The sequence below is a fragment of the Aquarana catesbeiana genome, linkage group LG12 (assembly GCF_042186555.1).
Source record: "Aquarana catesbeiana isolate 2022-GZ linkage group LG12, ASM4218655v1, whole genome shotgun sequence".
Lineage (NCBI taxonomy): Eukaryota > Metazoa > Chordata > Amphibia > Anura > Ranidae > Aquarana > Aquarana catesbeiana.
Genome location: NC_133335.1, coordinates 7,989,904 through 8,010,063, shown reverse-complemented (window position 1 = coordinate 8,010,063; position 20,160 = coordinate 7,989,904). Strand labels below are relative to the sequence as shown.

At 42.0% G+C, this 20,160-nt stretch overlaps 1 protein-coding gene across 1 annotated transcript in view; it reads right to left on the bottom strand.

The window, feature by feature from the left end:
- The window catches only part of EYA2 (EYA transcriptional coactivator and phosphatase 2), a gene marked incomplete in the record, with an annotated part of 119,458 nt that extends 99,756 nt beyond the window's left edge, over positions 1–19,702 (bottom strand). Inside the window, 1 exon segment of the mRNA XM_073607201.1 lies at positions 19,347–19,702.
- Between the last annotated feature and the right edge of the window lie 458 nt (positions 19,703–20,160).

Sequence of the window (20,160 nt, the reverse complement as noted above, 5' to 3'; positions counted from 1 at the left end):
TGTGAAAATATGTATCAATACAAACTCATGGTATTGATACAAAATAATAACAAAAAAATATAATCAGCTGCTGTCCATAATAGCTGAGACCAAAAGCAATGGAAACCGGTGTTGACCAAGTTCTGAAAGTAGTGCTAGTTCCTGACACTGTGACACTGGGGAGGGCTCCACACTGGGAATTGCAATGGTTCCAGCAATGGCAGCTGCCAGTCTTGGTTAGAAGAAACCAACGTGAAGGGTCCTTTTAATTTACAGCCAATACACTGATGACCTGAACCTGGAACAATACTACTTGAATTAAACGGAGGCATCCCATGCAACATTAAAAAAACAAATGTTTTAGATATTTTAGGTTGTATGGTCATAATTGTCCAAAAGGCTGGCCAACCCATACAACATGGTCCAACTCTTCAGCAGACGTGAATTCTTCAGGGGAGGCTCTAGTTCCCTTGGCTCTGCTCCTGGCAATGATCAGCGTAATTCAGCTTCCTCCACACTAAGAAGGGTTAATGCTCTTCAGGTTTCTCCCATGGCCACACATAAGGAACGTATTCCAATATGTTTTCGGAATAATTTGAGAAAACGCACAATTTGGGCCTGTTCCAAGCAATGCAAAGACAAGGCTTAAATCAGGAAATGGTCGGAGACATTGCCTTCCTGGATTATTTCAGACATTCGGAGGCTTTCCTCAGAGGTGGAAGGGCTGTCTGAAGTCATCCAGGCAGCGGCTGATAGTTCAAAACTTCCCGTCCCTGCAGGGATAGCCTTTCCAGCCGTAATACACAAGCACATTTATGGTGGGAGCAGGAGGTTTGACTGACTGAAACCTGGGTCACGCTCAAAATGTTACAGGCGTATGTACAGAAGTAAAACAAATTAGAATGTTTCCAATATTGAGGTGGGCCTGGACCAGCTCAGGAATCCTACAAAGTGTTTCCATTCGGCAACAACAAGATGGTCGGATCGTCGTGCATCCGTATGGAAACGCTCACAAGTCTGCCATAGGAGTCCCTGAGAAATGTTAAGGCTTTGATGAGTACAACGCAATCGAAAATATTCACCACCAACTAAGCCATCCCACAGGGTCAAATCGACCATCAGAATTCGAGCAAGTTAAAGTTGTAAAGTGAGCTTGTATTGATTGAAAATGCCTTTTCGAATGGTAACATTTCAATCCGATCAATGTTTTTGGAAGAACAACTTCTTTTACTAAATATTTATTGAGGTTTTCAAGTAAAAATGTAACATACAGCACTAGATCCCAGTACAAAAATAATATAGAAGTACCTTAAATAATAATAAATAATAATAATAATAATAGAAAAATAAAACCATATAATGCAAAAATAATACAATACGGGCTAATGGCTTATAAATGCAACACAAGACGGCAACTGGTACAATGACATCCGAATAGGCCATACAGCCAAGCTTCAGCCCCTGTTCACACTGAATCGTCGCACTTTGAAATCGTGCGACTTCACTTAAATTCAAAGCCGCAGGTCAGTGCGACTTCAGGTGCGACCTGGCTGACACCTGTGCAACTTCATGCACAGATGTCTATGCAAGTCACAAAAGAAATCGCCAAAAATAGTGCAAGGACCTTTTTTGAACAGTTCCTTTGCCGACAATAGGGTGCAACTTGTCATGTGACTTGGACCTGTCAAATCGCATGACAATTCACACAAGATGTGAGCGGGGGCTTCAACTTACAGCTGCGTAGAGGAGTGCTTGAAATTGTGGGGCCTGCCCTGCATCCCGTGATTGGTTGGGGGCCACCAACAGCCTTAAGGAGGGGGCAGGAGTATTCGCCCTCCAAGCAAACTAGCGGGCATAAAGCCCATAAGCCCCCCCCAAAAAAAAGGGAGAAAGCAAAGAACAAGACTAGTGTAAGGGAAGAGAAAGAAGAGGAGGGAAAAGAGAGAAGAAAGGTTTAAGAGAAGAGAGGAAAGGAAAAGGGGTAAGGTCCCGCAGGAAACCGCCACAATGAAAGTATGGTCAGCATCTTCAGGTTGAAAGCAAAGAATGGTCCAGGTGTAAGTCAGCATTATGTGTGAGCCATGGTTCCCACATGTTCAGAAATTGGTGTGTCATTCAAAAGTGAGCTTCTTGAGCACCACGGTCCCCATGAGTTGATGCTTAGCCTCAGCTGGGTGGAGGAACTGTTGACACCAGGCTTTAGCCAATGTTTGGGGGGCCGCCAGGAAAACAAAGCCCACTTCAATATCGCTTGTCAAATGAATGGTTTAGGGCGCATTTACACACAGGCATTGCGAGAACGCAAGCTAAAATGTACATTTTCACAACACATAGAGCACATGTGCAATGTGTTGTAATGCCCTTCATTGTGAATGGCACCCCAATAAATTGTATAGATGGAGCAAAGAAAGAGTATCCCCAAAGAGGACTTTAAAGGCATTGGTATCTATACAAAAAAGTATGGAAGCGTAATTAAAGTGTAACAAAAATATTTATTTAACAAAGCATGTTAATAAATTGTATGGATGGGGTGTGCTGCATTGCCAAAAGAGTCATGCTTTTTTGTTGTGACACATTTGTAGCCTATAATGAATGGGCTGCCTTAACGCAACCCATGTTAAAGCGTGATGTAATGGCACCTACACACCGTGATAGGTCCCTTAATGATGGATGGGCCCTGATGGAAAATTGAGACTGAAACTGGAAAATAACGATGGGAATTCTGTGGAAAGCTATTGTTTTTTTCTACTGCGTTTCATGAAGGTCATTTCAATTTTCATCTCCTTCTGACCAATCAAAACCCCCAGTTTCTGACTTAGACTGCTTTAAGCTTTTGACAAAATGTAAAAATCAAAGTTCAATTGCTTCACCAAATTTCTATGTGTACGGATAAGCTTATCAGTGTGAATAAGGCTAGGCTCACACCTACTGCGTGTCGGGAACACATGCTGGTAGGTTAAATGGCTTCTGTTTAAATTGGCCCTAGTACGTGTAAGGCTAGGTTCACGCTTTGTGCGCGTTGGGAAGGCGTGCATAACTGCGTCCTTTCCCAACAAGCAAAGAAATGTGATGTCCTTTGGGAGACAAGCACCGTTTTAAAAAGAGTTGGGACGTTAGGGACCTTTTTTTTGAACATTTCTTGAAAACAGGGCAACCCAATAAAAAGAATGTAAAAAACAACCACAAATTAGGGATACTTCAAATGTATAGTATTGAATATAGCCAGCGTCCAAACACCTATATGGTGTACTGCCTTCTAACTGGGGCATATGCAGACAAAAAAAGGGGGGGGATGGTTCTCATATGAAAGAGGTATAGCCTCCACAAAGAGCAACCAAGCAGTTAATACGGCAGAAACTGGACTTGCTGGAGTAAGTAAAAAATGTACTTTATTAAATCAAGGTATAACAATAAAATTGGTGTCAAGACTGATAAAATAAAATGAAAGGGCTGCCCTACAGGCGATGCGTGGAAAGGTACATGTGCTTCATTGCACCTGCATGGTAAGAACCTAGCCTTAAAGTGATTGCAAATATATTTTTTTTAATAACAAACATGTTATACTTGCCTCCTCTGTGCAAGGCTTTTGCCCTGATCCTCCTCTTCTGGGGTCCCCCTGCAGCGCTCCTGGCTCCTCCTCTTCTTAAAGTGCCCCCACGGACAGCTGTATTCCATGGGGGCACTCGTGCAGGCGCTTGCTCCCAAAACCTGACGCTGCGTCCATTGACACAGGCAGCAGGACTCAGGCCCACCCCCACCCCACCCCCGGCTCCCTGGATTTGATTGACAGCAGTGGGAGCCAATGGCTCCCGCTGCTATCAATCTGTCTAATGAGGATCCGAGACAGCAGCTGGAGATCCTGTGCTCATCCCCATAACTGGAACAATCAGGTTCAGGTAAGTAAAAGGTGGGGGTGGGGGTGGGGGGTCAGCACAAAAGGTTTTTCACCTTAATGCATAGAGAATGCATTAAAGCGACACTAAAGTTATTTTTTTTTTTAAATAACAAACATGTCATACTTACCTCCACTGTGCAGCTTGTTTTACACAGAGTGGCCCCCGATCCTCCTCTTCTGGGGTCCCTCAGCGGCTCTCTCGGCTCCTCCCCGCTTCAGATAACCCCCTGGGAGAAGCGCTCTCCCGGGGGGTTACCTTGCGGGCGTGCTCCCGAGTCCAGCATTTGGCGTCCAAAGACGCCAAATGCAGGACTCGGCCCCGCCCACCAGTGGCCATATCATTGAATTTGATTGACAGCAGCGGGAGCCAATGGCTGCGCTGCTATTAATCTATCCAATCAACAGCCGAGAACCCCAGGCAGAGAGACGGCACGTCCCCGTGGGACAAGTTCGAGGGTTCAGTTAAATAAAACGGGGGGCTGGGGGCTGGTCACTGCCAGGTGTTTTTTCACCTTAATGCATAAGATGCATTAAGGTGAAAAAACACTTACCTTTACAACCCCTTTAAGGTGAAAAACCATAAAGGTTTACAACCCCTTTAAGGTGAAAAACCATGAAGGTTTACAACCCCTTTAAGGTGAAAAACCATGAAGGTTTACAACCCCTTTAAGGTGAAAAACCATGAAGGTTTACAACCCCTTTAAGCTGCCCATAAACTGATCCAAATTTCAATCCATCTATGGGGCAGGTTGGTTGTACTGAAGTGAATCCAATGATCGACTTCAGTACAACCAGCTCCACCCACTACAGAATACTACAGGAGGGGGTGGAGACAAGACCAGTCTCCCTGCAAAAGGAGGGAGAGCAGAGCTGTGGGAGGGGCCCAGCAGGCTCCACCTGCTACAAGCTGCCTGCAGAACACTACAGGAGGGGGCGGAGACAAGACCAGTCCCCCTGCACAAGGAGAGAGAGCAGCGGTGGTCGGTCTTTATTACAGGAAGTCTCACACTGGATTCCTGCACAGATCTGGAAAAAATATACAAAGATCATGAAGATTCAAGAATACACATGACTTGAGGAATGGATATGGACAATATTTGCTGATCCCGGAGTTCTGCTTTCATTTTACCCTAAAAAAATCACAACTGAAAGATCCAAATGTCAGTGTAATTTAGTTGCTCTTGGCCAAAACATTCAGTCCTGGATAAATACGGCCCACTTCGCTGTGCTCCCTATAAAAAAAGACCATAGTGCTGAATACACAGCACCATACCATCCACACACTGCCTGTTCTAAAACGGAGCCTTCCCTGCATCCAACATACACAGCACAATACCTCGCCGGGACCTCTGTAGCCCAATGCATCTGCCAGTGAAAATGTTGCAATGTCGTCTCAACAAAGTGTAAGCTGTCATTGGCTGCCAGCACTGAGCGCAGGAGAAACAACAAAAACGCCAAGCACATCACAGGTTATTGGCCTTTTCCAGGCTGAGGAATTTCATTTCCCCAGAAATGTATGGATGGCGGCTGGATGACCTGCAAGGTTATCCTTCCCAGCCAAATGTGGTGTCTGTACACATGGCACCCGGCTATGGTGAGACGCCAAGAGAAAAGCGACCAATCAATAATATAGAAAGTAGCACTGGTCCTTTACTAGCTCTCCCTACACAGTGACTTGAGGTGGACCTTCAGTAACTTCACAAGTCTGCACAGAAAAAAAATCCTGACATGTCTCCATGTACAGCAACAGTCTCATTATTCTGAAAATCTCCATCTTTTATCATTAAAAAGTATCCTTGAGCTCCAGACAGTGACTTTCCCTAGGCTCTTCTCCCCAGTGATCAAACTGCAACATTGTAACTTTGGAGAGAGTCACAAGGTGAGAGGCTGCAACATTGTAATTTTGGAGAGAGTCACAAGGTGAGAGACTGCAACATTATAACTTTGGAGAGAGTCACAAGGTGAGAGGCTGCAACATTGTAACTTTGTAGAGTCACAAGGTGAGAGGCTGCAACATTGTAACTTTGTAGAGTCACAAGGTGAGAGGCTACAACATTGTAACTTTGTAGAGAGTCACAAGGTGAGAGGCTGCAACATTGTAACTTTGTAGTAAATCACAAGGTGAGAGGCTACAACATTGTAACTTAGTAGTAAATCACAAGGTGAGAGGCTACAACATTGTAACTTTGTAGAGAGTCACAAGGTGAGAGGATACAACATTGTAACTTTGTAGAGAGTCACAAGGTGAGAGGCTGCAACATTGTAACTTTGTAGAGAGTCACAAGGTGAGAGGATACAACATTGTAACTTTGTAGAGAGTCACAAGGTGAGAGGCTGCAACATTGTAACTTTGTAGAGAGTCACAAGGTGAGAGGCTGCAACATTGTAACTTTGTAGAGAGTCACAAGGTGAGAGGCTGCAACATTGTAACTTTGTAGAGAGTCACAAGGTGAGAGGCTGCAACATTGTAACTTTGTAGAGAGTCACAAGGTGAGAGGCTGCAACATTGTAACTTTGTAGAGAGTCACAAGGTGAGAGGCTGCAACATTGTAACTTTGTAGAGAGTCACAAGGTGAGAGGCTGCAACATTGTAACTTTGTAGAGTCACAAGGTGAGAGGCTGCAACATTGTAACTTTGTAGAGTCACAAGGTGAGAGGCTCCAACATTGTAACTTTGTAGAGTCACAAGGTGAGAGGCTGCAACATTGTAACTTTGTAGAGTCACAAGGTGAGAGGCTGCAACATTGTAACTTTGTAGAGAGTCACAAGGTGAGAGGATACAACATTGTAACTTTGTAGAGAGTCACAAGGTGAGAGGATACAACATTGTAACTTTGTAGAGAGTCACAAGGTGAGAGGATACAACATTGTAACTTTGTAGAGAGTCACAAGGTGAGAGGCTGCAACATTGTAACTTTGTAGAGAGTCACAAGGTGAGAGGCTGCAACATTGTAACTTTGTATCCAGTCACAAGGTGAGAGGCTGCAACATTGTAACTTTGTAGTAAATCACAAGTTTAGAGGCCACAACATTGTAATTTTGTAGCATGTAGTGAGCCAGAAACTGCACAGGCACCAGGATTTACATGATTGTGCCATCTGTGAATTGGCCTCTCTGTCCAGGAAGGTGATCCTGGATGATGACTGAACAAAGATGGTGCCGTACATCTGGAGAGAAAAGCAGGTGAAGTCATTGTTGGGGGATTACTGTGATTGGTAATAAAAGCCTGGGAATGTTACAATGGCACATTATTCATAGCAATTAAAATAAATAAAAAATATCTAATGCCAAGTCCACTTAAACAATAATTAAGGTGATAACTGTTTCTTATTTATAGGAAGTCTTATCACACCACGGTGTCTCTCCTGTCTGCTTTAGAGGCCATGGTGCTGTTCCTCTTCTCAGGGTTCTGCTCACAAACAGTAAAACTATGTCCGGATATCCTTCCTCCCTCATTCCTGAACGCCCCCTCAGATTCTAGGAAACATCTATAATCCAAAAATCCCACCTATAATCCCATCCAGTTCACTTCAGCCATTGCCAGACTGCACACTGCAGATAGTCAGTCACAGCTCTATCGATGTTATCATGGCTGCATTGTTCTAGGATCTATCTAACTGGTTCTACTTTTGATTGGAAAGAGTTGGTAGGACTTCATCATCATATTCTTTTATGGAGTTTCTTGGCTTCTGGATTGGACTGAATGATTCCTGAATTCTGTTCATCTCAAACATATTCCAAGCACAATGCCATCAATTTCTCAGCTTCCCCTGGAGGAACAGAAATTCAAAAAGTGCAGAAATCAAGTGGCTGGTGTGTCATGTAACTCGTTTTGTCTCAGCAGCTGCTGAGCGCAGGCTGAACCTTTGTCACAGATACACAGAGGTCACAGTTAGGGGTACAGACAGCCCAATAATTGAAGCCAAGTGACCCCCTCTAACAATTGCTGCGAGCGATCAGAAGAGAGATCAGTTCCAGAGATTTACCCATCACAAAGAAACATTGGATGTGACTGACCCCCCACCCCCTTTATACCCCGATGTCTCTACCAAAAATTAGAAGAGAGGATGGAATGAAGGCTAAACAATTTATAAAAATATAATAATAATAATAATATCTGAATGTAGCAAAGCCAAGGAGAAGAGGACTCTGAATGTAGCAAAGCCAAGGAGAAGAGGACTCTGAATGTAGCAAAGCCAAGGAGAAGAGGACTCTGAATGTAGCAAAACCATGGATGGAGAACAGGACTCTGAATGTAGCAAAGCCATGGATGGAGAAGAGGACTCTGAATGTAGCAACACCAAGGAGAAGAGGACTCTGAATGTCGCAAAGCCAAGGAGAAGAGGACTCTGAATGTCGCAAAGCCAAGGAGAAGAGGACTCTGAATGTCGCAAAGCCAAGGAGAAGAGGACTCTGAATGTCGCAAAGCCAAGGAGAAAAGGACTCTGAATGTAGCAAAGCCAAGGAGAAGAGGACTCTGAATGTAGCAAAGCCAAGGAGAAGAGGACTCTGAATGTAGCAAAGCCAAGGAGAAGAGGACTCTGAATGTAGCCGAGACAAAGCAGGTCCCACTGATAAGAGGAAAACAGCAAAAGACAATCACTGTGCAGCACTTCTTCATAAAAAGCAGATTATGAGCAAATATACACAAATTTCCACATTTCAGCAATAAGAAGTTTCTAAACTCTTCTGCAGTGGTGGTCAACTGACTTGATCTGGTCTAAGTGTGGCTCCTGGCATCACCAAAAGGCTGCACACTGAAATACTGCAGACATACTACAGGAGATGATCAGAGACTGCAGACATAGTACAGGAGATGATCAGAGACTGCAGACATAGTACAGGAGATGATCAGAGACTGCAGACATAGTACAGGAGATGATCAGAGACTGCAGACATAGTACAGGAGATGATCAGAGACTGCAGACATAGTACAGGAGATGATCAGAGACTGCAGACATAGTACAGGAGATGATCAGAGACTGCAGACATAGTACAGGAGATGATCAGAGACTGCAGACATAGTACAGGAGATGGTCAAAGACTGCAGACATAGTACAGGAGATGGTCAGAGACTGCAGACATAGTACAGAAGATGGTCAGAGACTGCAGACATAATACAGGAGATGATCAGAGACTGCAGACATAATACAGGAGATAATCAGAGACTGCAGACATAGTACAGGAGATGATCAGAGACTGCAGACATAGTACAGGAGATAATCAGAGACTGCAGACATAGTACAGGAGATGATCAGAGACTGCAGACATAGTACAGGAGATGATCAGAGACTGCAGACATACTACAGGAGATGGTCAGAGACTGCAGCCATAATACAGGAGATGGTCAGAGACTGCAGACATAGTACAGGAGATTGTCAGAGACTGCAGACATAGTACAGGAGATGATCAGAGACTGCAGACATAGTACAGGAGATGGTCAGAGACTGCAGACATAGTACAGGAGATGATCAGAGACTGCAGACATAGTACAGGAGATGATCAGAGACTGCAGACATACTACAGGAGATGGTCAGAGACTGCAGCCATAATACAGGAGATGGTCAGAGACTGCAGACATAGTACAGGAGATTGTCAGAGACTGCAGACATAGTACAGGAGATGGTCAGAGACTGCAGACATAGTACAGGAGATGATCAGAGACTGCAGACATAATACAGGAGATGATCAGAGACTGCAGACATAATACAGGAGATGATCAGAGACTGCAGACATAGTACAGGAGATGATCAGAGACTGCAGACATAGTACAGGAGATGGTCAGAGACTGCAGACATAGTACAGGAGATGATCAGAGACTGCAGACATAGTACAGGAGATGGTCAGAGACTGCAGACATAGTACAGGAAATGGTCAGAGACTACAGGCATACTATAGGCATAAAAAACAAAGAAAACAGACTGCTAGCTGCAGGGGCCGCACACAATAAGTGCCGAACGGCCGCAGGTTGGGCGCTTGAACTTGCCCCAAGAACTGGGCCCAGTGTAATGTTTTGTACAACAACAACAAGGTGGAACCCCCAAAAAATGACGAAACATTCATTCTCGATCAACACGAGATAACACACTGAGCGCACTCAGAACAGTCAATACAAAACAGGAAGCCCCCCCTCCCCCCCATTAAAAAGACCTGTCGATCCTGTGGGAGCCTCGTCTGTACAAGTTGTTTTGTTTACGCCAAATCTCCGTGCTGCTAACTCAATTTGTCGGCCCCCGCAGCCCAGCCGGGCTTCCAGAAGGCTCTTTTCCTGCTCCGTACACTGCAGAACCTTGACATATTATGTACAAACCTCTCGCTGGACGTTCGCCCCCCCAATCCGAAGGAGAAAACATTGAGAGCAGAGAGAACAGATGTCTGAAAAAATATTTAGGCCGAATAATTGCATTAGTCTCCTGTAATTTCATTAGCGGCTGGGTGATTGATCGCTGGCTTTTAGCGCCGGAAGTGTTCGGCTTTATAGAAAGGCCATGGGACTCTCTGTGACAAAATCTCAAAAATATCTACAAAAAAAAATAACTTTGTTACATTTATGTTCCCATTGCAAAACTACTTTCATATAGTGTACTCGGGGTAATTGTTCATAGCACCCTTCTTGTTAAACTTCATCAGCTGAGTGCATGAGTGACTTTTATGGGTGTATTTAAAAAAAAAAAAAAAAAATCACAGGGCTATTCGTCCCGTGAAACTGCCTATACATTCGTTGTATGTGAATATCAGCAAAATCGAATGTTAGGCTTTATCACTCCAGGTCTAATGTTTTCCATTCATAAGAATAGTGTTTATCAGGAAAATACTGCATTACGGCCACTAGATGGGGCTGACGAACATAGTATTCAAGTGTTTTTTTTCTTATGTTCATCAGCTCCATCTAGTGGCCATAACGTAGAAACTTCCTGATTCACGCTATTCTTATGAATGAATGTTACAGTGTGTCAATTAAAAAGACTTCTGATTGCTTTGCTTCAAACTACCACTAAAAAGTTACAAATATATCCCAATAGTATTGTCAGTCTGCACTGTATCTATGTGTAATATCACAAAAAAGGGAAAGAAGAGACTCCTTTCATAGTAAATGCTGGTAACTCAATGGAGCGAAGATAATTCTACTTGTATCACAGGTAACTTATGGCCTGCTTCCTCAGAAATGCATCAGAGAAATACAGAGATATTTACATTTGTCCAAGTGTGCCAGACATTTAAGTAGTTGTAAGCCCTTACCTATACCCACCCAGTGAAGTGATTGGCCTCAGGTGATACACAGAGATTAAATATATTCTCCTACATACATTGTACCTGTTTATCTGCTGCCCTCTATCTTCTACAGATGTTCAGCATTTATAAACTCCTGCAGGCAAAGGGCTGGGATCTGATGTCACATACTACAGAGCACAGAGAGGAGAGCTGAGTGTAATCTGAGACCTGAGTGGAGGGACTAGACACACACACACACACCCCTCTACACTGATCATTGGGAAATATGCACAGCTGAGGCTCTCAATCACCTGCTGTGTACTGGAGCTCCTTGCCTCCATTCCCCTTTAATCCCTTGGGATCGGCACACGCTGTCAGAAGCGACTCATGCTTATAGCAGAGGAACAAGACTGCAATCAGAAATCACACTCAGTGCTTTGGATTGAGGCAAGCTGAACATATAGGTTTCCCATGGGACCTTAGAGACAATATACAATCCTTCAGCAATTGGGTACATGTTTGCTGCCTGTTCTCAGTACTAGGCTGTAACTCTCATGGTCTCAGGGGATGCATGATGTTCCCCTGGCGATTATCCAGCTTGGTCCAAGGTTGGAATATGGTGGCAAGGCAACCTTGACCTTGATTTCTTTGTCTAGCTGGTTTCCTTCTTTTTTATACAATATAAAACACATGGCATACACTACATACCCCTGAGGAAGGATTCTCCAAAACGCGTTGGGTCTATGCTGGTCTGGCAATAATGTGGACAAGCTCAGTGCTAAGGATAATGTATGCTAAACCATCTGACTACGGACAATGGGGTTTCCTGTAACCAATGTTGTATCATAAACATGCCAGTCATTATGTTGTTTTATAACTGATATTTTATGTATTACAAAGTTGATACTATATTGTTTTTTTTCATGATAAATTTGTATATGAATTGTATATTGCCTCTAAAGTCCCATGGGAAACATATATGTTAGTTTTGGGTTAGAATAAGGGATGTTGGCAATTTTAAAGATTGAGCGTTCCACACTTTATATGCTGGATTGAGCCAAGTACGCACCATAGAGGGATATGCTTTGTTTATTTTTCATGCCAGAGGTATACAACCACGTCAATAAAACCCTCACAGCACCAATTGCTGGGATAGCGGAAAAGGAGGTATATTCATAAGAGCATTCGAGTGGTTGTGGTGGAGTCCAATGGACCAGCATGACAATTAATATAGAATTTTTTATGGATTCTCAGGTGCAACCTAAGCTATTCACCCCTCTATTATTCTGTACATTACTCAGAGATGGTCTGTGTTGGGTGTCTGGTCAGTGAAGTCCTCACTTACATTGATGGTTTATGGAGAAGAGACGCATTACACTGATGGTCTGTACACAGAACCCTCCCTGAATTTGTGGTCATTGGAAAAAACGTTCCTTACATTGGTGATCAGTGGGAAGAATGTTCCTTACATTGATGGTCAGTGGGAAGAATGTTCCTTACATTGGTGATCAGTGAGAAGAATGTTCCTTACATTGGTGATCAGTGAGAAGAATGTTCCTTACATTGGTGATCAGTGAGAAGAATGTTCCTTACATTGATGATCAGTGAGAAGAATGTTCCTTACATTGGTGATCAGTGAGAAGAATGTTCCTTACATTGGTGATCAGCGAGAAGAATGTTCCTTACATTGGTGATCAGTGAGAAGAATGCTCCTTACATTGGTGATCAGTGGGAAGAATGTTCCTTACATTGATGGTCAGTGGGAAGAATGTTCCTTACATTGGTGATCAGTGGGAAGAATGTTCCTTACATTGGTGATCAGTGAGAAGAATGTTCCTTACATTGGTGATCAGTGAGAAGAATGTTCCTTACATTGGTGATCAGTGAGAAGAATGTTCCTTACATTGGTGATCAGTGAGAAGAATGTTCCTTACATTGGTGATCAGCGAGAAGAATGTTCCTTACATTGGTGATCAGTGGGAAGAATGATCCTTACATTGGTGATCAGTGGGAAGAATGTTCCTTACATTGATGGTCAGTGGGAAGAATGTTCCTTACATTGGTGATCAGTGAGAAGAATGTTCCTTACATTGGTGATCAGTGAGAAGAATGTTCCTTACATTGGTGATCAGTGAGAAGAATGTTCCTTACATTGGTGATCAGTGGGAAGAATGTTCCTTACATTGATGGTCAGTGGGAAGAATGTTCCTTACATTGGTGATCAGTGGGAAGAATGTTCCTTACATTGGTGATCAGTGAAAAGAATGTTCCTTACATTGGTGATCAGTGAGAAGAATGTTCCTTACATTGGTGATCAGTGAGAAGAATGTTCCTTACATTGGTGATCAGTGGGAAGAATGCTCCTTACATTGGTGATCAGTGAGAAGAATGTTCCTTACATTGGTGATCAGTGAGAAGAATGTTCCTTACATTGGTGATCAGTGAGAAGAATGTTCCTTACATTGGTGATCAGTGAAAAGAATGTTCCTTACATTGGTGATCAGTGAGAAGAATGTTCCTTACATTGGTGATCAGTGAGAAGAATGTTCCTTACATTGGTGATCAGTGAGAAGAATGTTCCTTACATTGGTGATCAGTGAGAAGAATGTTCCTTACATTGGTGATCAGTGGGAAGAATGTTCCTTACATTGGTGATCAGTGAAAAGAATGCTCCTTACATTGGTGATCAGCGAGAAGAATGTTCCTTACATTGGTGATCAGTGAGAAGAATGCTCCTTACATTGGTGATCAGTGGGAAGAATGTTCCTTACATTGATGGTCAGTGGGAAGAATGTTCCTTACATTGGTGATCAGTGGGAAGAATGTTCCTTACATTGATGGTCAGTGGGAAGAATGTTCCTTACATTGGTGATCAGTGGGAAGAATGTTCCTTACATTGGTGATCAGTGAAAAGAATGTTCCTTACATTGGTGATCAGTGAGAAGAATGTTCCTTACATTGGTGATCAGTGAGAAGAATGTTCCTTACATTGGTGATCAGTGGGAAGAATGCTCCTTACATTGGTGATCAGTGAGAAGAATGTTCCTTACATTGGTGATCAGTGAGAAGAATGTTCCTTACATTGGTGATCAGTGAGAAGAATGTTCCTTACATTGGTGATCAGTGAAAAGAATGTTCCTTACATTGGTGATCAGTGAGAAGAATGTTCCTTACATTGGTGATCAGTGAGAAGAATGTTCCTTACATTGGTGATCAGTGAGAAGAATGTTCCTTACATTGGTGATCAGTGAGAAGAATGTTCCTTACATTGGTGATCAGTGAGAAGAATGTTCCTTACATTGGTGATCAGTGAGAAGAATGTTCCTTACATTGGTGATCAGTGAGAAGAATGTTCCTTACATTGGTGATCAGTGAGAAGAATGTTCCTTACATTGGTGATCAGTGAGAAGACTGTTCCTTACATTGGTGATCAGTGAGAAGAATGTCCCTTACATTGGTGATCAGTGAGAAGAATGTTCCTTACATTGGTGATCAGTGAGAAGAATGTTCCTTACATTGGTGATCAGTGGGAAGAATGTTCCTTACATTGGTGATCAGTGAAAAGAATGCTCCTTACATTGGTGATCAGTGAGAAGAATGTTCCTTACATTGGTGATCAGTGAGAAGAATGTTCCTTACATTGGTGATCAGTGAGAAGAATGTTCCTTACATTGGTGATCAGTGAGAAGACTGTTCCTTACATTGGTGATCAGTGAGAAGAATGTCCCTTACATTGGTGATCAGTGAGAAGAATGTTCCTTACATTGGTGATCAGTGAGAAGAATGTTCCTTACATTGGTGATCAGTGGGAAGAATGTTCCTTACATTGGTGATCAGTGAAAAGAATGCTCCTTACATTGGTGATCAGTGAGAAGAATGTTCCTTACATTGGTGATCAGTGGGAAGAATGTTCCTTACATTGGAGGTCAGTTAAAGGAATGACCCCCTTACAGATGGCTGAAAAGATCACTGGTGTCAAGGGTAACTTATCTCAAAGTCAAAAATTGCTCGCAGCTCAATGAACCCCCATCAACCTCTGCAGGAACCCAGGAGTTCCATTGAGCCCAGGTTGAGAAAGACTGACCTAACCATTTTGTTTTGCAACCTTTCAAAGTCATGTTTAAATATTTGTTAACTGGCAACATTACAGTTCCAATGAACAACCACATAAACCAAGTAAACAGTCTATAGAAAGAAACACCCAAATACAACAAATACAGTACAGAGTTTCTAGAGAAATAAAATTGGGGCACATCAGAAGTTCTCCAATCACCAGTAAACCCAACACAGAGGTACGTTTAGCATTGTGGAAAATCCTCGGAAATGTGTACATTATAGACCCCACATTGGTACTTGACATATCTGTCACTGTAATTCTTCAGTATTTGCTTTACAGCTATAGCTATTATTTTTCATTTGAGGCTAAAAAGGGCTTTTCTACTTGAAACGTCCTTCATTAGGATTATTATTTTTATAATTTATTTCCAGAAGAATGGTGTGGACCTATACTACACAGCACTTTACAGACTACACAGATTAATTCTTATTCATCCATGCTGTATATGTATGTGGGGTCCCATAGCAAAACCATTAATGCCCCCCCCCCCCCCCCCCCCGTCCGTCTCTTTAATCTCCTCCTCCAGTGATATTGAATATGTTTTTTTTCTAGCCACTGAAAAGATCTTCCTATACTTTATATACATTTGTCTAAGCCAAATCTATATACCAAATGTTCACTGATACTTGCATAAACCACGACATAGCCACACAGCTCTGGGCCCCATAGCAGGAGTCTGGTCTGCTCTGGCAATAGTTTAGGCCCAAGCTGTAGAGCAGGGGTAGGCAACCAGTAGCCCTCCAACTGTTGGGGAACTACATTTCCCATGAGGCATTGCAAGGCTGGCAGTTACAATTATTCCCAGAGGCATGATGGGACTTGTAGTACTGCAACAGCTGGAGGGCCCCAGGTTGCCTACCCCTGCTGTAGGGGCTTACAAGATAAGTTTCCTGACATCATCACATACTAGGGCTTACGTGGGAGGAAGCCAGCTGACCTACCTTTAAGTTTTTGGAATAAAAAGGCAGAAAGGCACAGGGAATATATACAAAACACATGAATAATGTACATCATATGATAAAATCAAAATCCAGAGCAAGGCAAGAATGGACTGAGAAAGAAGTCCCATGTATGGAGAGGAATTCCCCCCACAAGACCAAAATTTATACAAAAATATTTATTGCAATTATCTCCCTTTCTGCATACTTGTTAAGGGCTGCATTCGCATTTCGCATAGTAGGAACAAGTGCAATTTCGGTTAAACGATTTGCACGAGATTTTGTGCTTTGCACAATGGGCAGCCCATTCACTTTATGTGCTGCCCTATGTGCATTTGTCACCCAAAAAGAGCTCATGCTGGTCTTCGGATGCTAAGAGTAGCGTGTTTTTAAAATTCTCATTTTGTTGCGTTCAAATCGCATTTGGGGCACCCAAAAGCGCGTCGCCTGTTCTGCTGGCGTTACCAAATCACGAGAAGTGAACAGGGCATGGAGGGTCAATGAAAAATGGAGGATGTTGACGTTGGCCATACATGGATTGGAATTCGGCCAGTTTAGCAGGGACTGGATGCGATTCCATTCATGTATGGGAAGGCTGATTGTACCCAAGTTGATCCATAGATTGACTTGGATGTAACCAGCCTGTTGGATTTTCTACATGCGATTACTGCCGGCAGGTATAGCCGCTAGTAGTAATCATTGTGTTCTGACAGCCAGGAAGGCTCCCCGCGGTCTTCTGTCAGCAGAACACAATAGCACTGTGGGAGGAATTCCCTCATCAACACAGTCAGTAAATCGAGCGATTTTCTTTCCTTCCACCCTGGGTGGAGAAAATCAAATCATCTATGGGCTGTCTAAGGGGCTACAGCCCCTATCATATTTGTTTTGATGTTCCCCATTAGGGGATTCACTCTCTTAATGTATCCTGTTGATCATTGTCGCTGGAATAGAAAATGAGAAATCCCAAATTTTAAACCTTCATCAGAACAGGAATAGAGGGGAAAAAAATCACAAGAAGAGTTCATTTCCTTGGAGAGATCTCCTCTTATTTCCTGTTGTGTTTCCATTTTTTTTTTAAATTAAAGACTTAAGTAAGATTTTACACTTTGTATCAATATTTTACTTTTATAGACTCAAAAGTGAAGTAACTGAGATGATGTATACTTTGTATCCATATTTTTTTTTTACATTTTTTTTAAATTAAAGACTAAAGTAAGATTTTACACTTTGTATCCATATTTTTTTTTTACATTTTTTTTTAAATTAAAGACTAAAGTAAGATTTAACAATTTGTATCCATATTTTACTATTATCATAGATTCAAAAGTGAAGTAAGTGAGATGATGTATACTTTGTATCCATATTTTTTTTAATATTTTTTTTTTTATTAAAGACTAAAGTAAGATTTAACAATTTGTATCCATATTTTACTATTATCATAGATTCAAAAGTGAAGTAAGTGAGATGATGTATACTTTGTATCCATATTTTTTTAAATATTTTTTTTTTTATTAAAGACTAAAGTAAGATTTAACAATTTGTATCCATATTTTACTATTATCATAGATTCAAAAGTGAAGTAAGTGAGATGATGTATACTTTGTATCCATATCATATTTTTTGTACATTTTTTTTTATTAAAGACTAAAGTAAGATTTTACACTTTGTATCCATATTTTACTATTATCATTATTATTAAACACGATTTATAAAGCGCCAACAGTTTGCGCAGCGCTTTACAACATGGGGGCAGACAGTACACTTACAATACAAATCAATACAGGAGGAATCAGAGGGCCCTGCTCATTAGAGCTTACAATCTAGAGGGGTCATAGACTCAAAAGTGAAGTAACTGAGATGATGTATACTTTGTATCCATATTTTTTTTTTACTTTTTGTTTTTATTAAAGACTAAAGTAAGATTTTACACTTTGTATCCGTATTTTACTATTATTAAAGACTTACTGTAAGTGAACAGATTGTATACTTGGTATCCATATTTTATTAATATTAAAGACTCAAAAGTTCAGTAAGTGAAAGGATTGCTCTACGAAGTTTGGGCTTTGACCCCAAGCCCATGGATCACCGATTGTTATGTCGTATCCCGGCTTGTACATATGGGGAGCAAATGTTCACAAAAGGGAATTATAATTAGAGGAGAACCAGAATAATAAAACATTAAAACTGCCATTGCGGATAAATTAGTGTAAATTATGATCGGCCATACGGCAGTGATTAGACGGTGACACCGTCTTCCTGTAATAACACAGGGAAATAAAGATGTTATGTTTCCACAGAGAAAGAGACATTACATGGGAGCGGAATGATCAGACAGAGAGGCATACACACAGTACAGACTGACAAATATTAAAGAATTGTTAAGCATTGATTATTGGCATTCAGCTTGGCTGGACTGACGTGTAATTATGAAGAATGGAACGATCTTTTTATTTCTAAATAATGGAAGATCTGCAGGTTTATATCAATCTCTCCGGTATACATATTTTTAGAGACCAAATAACAAATATAATTCTTCAAAATTGCTAAAGTCCTGAAAACTACGACACAAGGAATGACATATAATAGGTATAAACTGTCCAGCATTTGAATAAATCCCACCACCACCTGACAGTTATCAAGGGGGTCTCAAAGCTCCAAGAAAAATCTCTTCCACACCCATAACCAGCCTGATTTAGAAGTAAAACATTTCCCATGCATTGCAAATCCAATAAACATTCATTGAAGCCAATTTGTCCTACAAGAGGCACTCAGACATGCAAATCACATCAAGTCCTGCCATTCTATACATTGGGTGCAGCCATTAGCACCTTAGCCAGGTGACTGCTGGGATAAAATGGCTTGCAGGATAAGCCACCTGCAGACTTTTTTTTTTTTTTTATTTCCAGTCTATCACAGAAGATTGACAGACTTGCAGTAATAGGGTAGAAAATGCCATTACCATGCATTATTAGCATAGGCCTGGAAATGCCATAGGCAGGGATTGCTCTCTTTTGCCCATACAGTACAACTACAAACAACAGAAAATGTCTTTAAAACATTTAAGGCACAAAATTTTAGGACAAATAAATTCACATATCAATCGGAAATGTCCTGAGTAGATCAGAGGTGTATATCTTATTAACCTGGCGAATGGTTAAACCCAAACGGCTAACAGAGCCAAGGTTCTGAGTGCCTATTCTCTTACCTTGTGCGTCCTTACAGAAAGAGACAGAGAGGAGACTGCGGCATTCACACAGGTCAGCAGGTACGATTAGCCCAGAAGGGTCACTCATTGTCCTTTACCTGGGCTGCCTGTGAGACCTGCCCCCCCCCTCCTCCTCCTTCTCCCCAGTGGTCACAGATGAAGTATTGGAAGGCCATTCATTGCAGCAGGCAGCAGCTGGGAGACAGACCTCCCAATGCTTCCTGCAATTAGCAAGTGAAAGAGATGAGGGGGGGAGATAGAGCACAGGGCCCATCTCTCTGCAGAAGGTGGGACCGTGGCCTTTGTGACTGCTCAGGTATCCGGTTGATTGGCTCCAGGTATAGAGAGCGATGAAACGGCCTTTTCTTCAGCATCCACCTCCTCCAGAACAAGAGGCCTCTTATTCCCCTGAAGATTGGGAAAGAATTAGCAGGAGGAAGGCCGCACTTAATTAAAAAAAGGAGATTTGTGAAGGTTTAAGTGTCCTGGGAAAAAAAGGCCGGAGCAGGTAGCAGACAAACACAAGTATTGTTGCAGCTAAAACTCATGTTGATTACAAAGTATGAAGAAAAGCTGCATGTTTAACCCGATTTCCTGTCGTTTTGCACTTTCCAAAAACACTTCATCACAGTGATGTAGATCTTCCTACGTGGTCCATCACAGCCCTATGCTGTCCATTAAATCTGACATTATCCTCCATAGTGTGCTGTGCCTGTTTCAATTGCCCACCAGGTGTGGGCACATCCAGTGGCAGAGACAAGCCATGTTATATCAGTGAAGGAATTAAATAAAGTGAAACGCTTAAAACAGGTGA